Source organism: Tiliqua scincoides, chromosome 2, assembly GCF_035046505.1.
Source record: "Tiliqua scincoides isolate rTilSci1 chromosome 2, rTilSci1.hap2, whole genome shotgun sequence".
NCBI lineage: Eukaryota > Metazoa > Chordata > Lepidosauria > Squamata > Scincidae > Tiliqua > Tiliqua scincoides.
Window position 1 is genome coordinate 218,629,716 of NC_089822.1, and position 3,599 is coordinate 218,633,314.

At 44.8% G+C, this 3,599-nt stretch overlaps 1 pseudogene; it reads left to right on the plus strand.

Annotated features, from left to right (window-relative positions):
- Positions 1 to 568: 568 nt before the first annotated feature.
- Positions 569 to 685, plus strand: LOC136642715 (5S ribosomal RNA; annotated as a pseudogene).
- Positions 686 to 3,599: the final 2,914 nt, after the last annotated feature.

The window sequence follows — 3,599 nt, forward strand, 5'->3', positions numbered from 1 at the left end:
GTTAGATACCAACATTGCTCCTTTCCCCATTCCTGTTCTGTGGGAATTCCCCATGTGCATATATTGCCAAAGCAGACTTTTCTGCAGGATCAGCCACCCTAGAAAGGTTCCTAAGGTAAAACAAAACCCAACAAACTGTCTGCAGGTAGTCTAACAAGAAACATTTATCAGGCAATAAATCGTGCCTTTAGATCGAAAGATTGGGATTTTAATCACAATTTAACTATAAATTATCAAATTAATAAATGCTAAATTACAGCTTGCAATTTAATTGCAGCACAAATGTTCCTCTCGGGCCAAAATGGAAAGAGTCTAGACTACATGAAAGTCCTTATAGGCAATACAAGAGGTTTGACAGATGCTCAGTGATTGCATGCACCAACCACCTTTTTATTTGTCCACAAGCATTGATTCAGATTTGGTGTTCCAAAATTTCCCAGCCATTTTCTCCACACTGTGTCTCCTCTCTGTGAAAACAGAGAGCCCATTTCAGCCATTTTTTGGGAGGAGGGTGTGTGACAGATTCTGAAGATTTTCTCAGCCCCCCAACAGGCACTGTTTTTCATAGGGACACAACTGTTACCCTGCACATGCCCGATCTCGTCTGATCTCCGAAGCTAAGCAGGGTCAGGCCTGGTTAGTACTTGGATGGGAGACCGCCTGGGAATATCAGGTGCTGTAGGCTTGTACCATAGTCTTTCGAGACTGAAGGTTGCCAACCACCCATAATATATTAAATGACTAGTGCTGATACAAATAGGCTACATTCCATGGCAATGAAAATGGGAGAGGGGGATTAGGCATTTTCAGAAGTGGGAGACCAAACCTGTTAAAATTTTGTGAAGGTGACTTACTGCTGGTCAGTGATAGCATCAGGTGTCTTTTTTCTGTACAAGAAAGCAACATTATGCTGCACCTCTGTGATGAATGCCTCTTCTCAGTGGTCTGGTACAGTCATCCACCTTTTTTCCCCTGGAAGTAGCCTCCGTTGACATCATTTCATGATCTAGCAACATTCCCAGGGCATTCCAGGGGGAAAATGGTGGCCTGATGGAGCTGGCATTTGGGAAGAGGTCTAACATTTCCAGTACTGCTACTGCCACCATCTAGAAAGGTGAAAGAAAGAAAAATCATCTGTTTTTCTCTCCACCACCAAACAGATGTAAATCACACACACATGCACCCAAATAAAAATTACAAGCGTTTTCTCTCCTGTTCCCTAAAGCTACCATGATCATCTGATTCCCCCACTCAGCATCCTTGAATTACAGTGGAATGGAATTGTATTTAATACCCAGGAGGAGATAAAGAAAGAGCTACCCTAAGTCCCATAGTCTGGAAGGTGTGCATATCAGTTTGTCAACATTGTTCTATACTCTTTTGTATAATTTCCCTGGGGATACGACTGATCAAATGATCAAAGTGTGAAGTCTCATCAGGGCAAGAATCAAGTAATAGCTGGTAATTCTTGCAAATTAGTTATACTGTGTTGAGTGAGGCTGACTTTCAAGTAAATATTTTTATGATTGTAGGCTAACAGTGCAATCTCATGCATATCTATTCAGAAGTAAGACCAACTGAGTTTAATGGAATTTGCTCCCAGGTTATTCCCGTCTAGGCGACGTACGGTCCAATCCTATGGGCCTTTTATAACAGCCTATCTCCCAATACACTGTTAAAGGCCCAGCAATCGTGCAAATATTGCACAGTTGCTGGGCCATTTGAGGATACCACTGCAAAATGGACACCACTGCAGCCACTGCCACAGAGCCTGGGCTGCACAGTCCCCAGTAAACTGGGGGCATGTCATGAGCTGGTAGGGATAGAAAGTGAATATTTTGGGATGAGGAAGACTGGGGGAAGGAAGTGCTTGGAGGGGTGGCTTTTGGTAACAGGGATTTGTGCTGGGACCCTATTCCTGATTTTTAAATCTGCCCTGCCGCCTTTCTCTCCTCCGACTTATGCCAGCTACATAGTTTGTGAAACATCACACATATCCACAAACCACACATCATATGGGTCCAAGGAAAGCCATAAAGCAGTGGTTCTCAGGGAGTTTGAGCCCCACTGTAAGTTCTTGTGAGGGGGCAGGCAGTGACGCAATCACCAGAATCGCGTCACTATCGATGGGCACAGGGGCTTGCTTCTACTTACAAGAGGCTGGAGCAGTCTCCCATGGGTGTGGGGAGCCCTACGCCAGTCTCAGCAGGGCCCCCCAAAGCATGCAAACTGTGAAAATAACTATCACGACCCACTTCCGGTTTTCGGTTGCAAAACAGAAATGGGTCGCAATCATTATTTTCACAGTTTGCACTCTTCGGGGCTGCTGAGAAAACTCCACAGTCAGGGAATTAGAGGGCAGATCCTCTCCTGGATTAGGAACTAGTTGAGGCCCAGGAAGCAGAGAGTGGGTGTCAATGGGCAATTTTCACAATGGAGAGAGGTGGAAAATGGAGTGCCCCAAGGATCTGTCCTGGGACCGGTGCTTTTCAACCTCTTCATAAATGACCTGGAGGCAGGGTTGAGCAGTGAGGTGGCTAAGTTTGCAGATGACACCAAACTTTTCTGAATGGCGAAGACCAGAATAGATTGTGAAGAGCTCCAGAAGGATCTCTCCAAACTGGGAGACTGGGCAACAAAATGGCAGATGCATTTCTATGTAAGTAAGTGTAAAGTCATGCACATTGGGGCAAATAATAATAATAAAAATAATACAGGTATTCATATACTGCCTTTCTTGGTTGTCAGATTTCTCCTCAGACTTTAATTCAAGGCGGTTTACATAGGCAGGCTATACTAAATCCCAATAGGGATTTTTACAATTGAAGAAGGTTCTGACTTTCAAGAACCACAACATTTCAGATGGATCTTTTATGATCTGGTATCACATTCTGGCCTCCATTTTCCTCCCACACAGGCTGACAGCGGCCAAAGAGCAGGTGGAATAACTCAGCATAATTCGGCTAGGCTTGTCAGCTGCTTCAAGGTCTCGCTGTTCAAGGTGCTGGTAGCCTCGAACTGGCAACCTTCGGATGTTATCTTCAGGCAAATGGAAGCTCTACCCTCTAGACCAGACCTCCTGCAAAGAATCAAAACTTTACATATAGGCTAATGGGTTGACAGCTGTCTGAGACAGATCAGGAGAGAGAGCTTGGGATCCTTGTGAACAGCTTGATGAAAGTGTCAACCCAACGTGTGGTGGCAGTGAAGAGGGTTAATTCCATGCTTGGGATCATTAGGAATGGCATTGAGAATAATACAGCTAATATTGTAATGCTGTTGTAAGGCTTCGATGGTAAGGCCACACCTGGAGTATTGTGTCCAGTTCTGGTCGCTGCATCTCAAAAAAGACATAGTGGAAATGGAAAAGGTGCAAAAGAGAGCGACCAAAATGATTACTGGGCTAGGGCACCTTGCCTATGAGGAAAGGCTACAGCGTTTGGGCCTCTTCAGTTTAGAAAAGAGGCACCTGAGGGGGGACAGGATTGAGACATACAAAATCATGCAGGGGATGAACAGAGTGGATAGAGAGATGCTCTTTTCCCTCTCACATAACACCAGAATCAGGGGACATCCATGAAATGTGAGTGTTGGGAGAG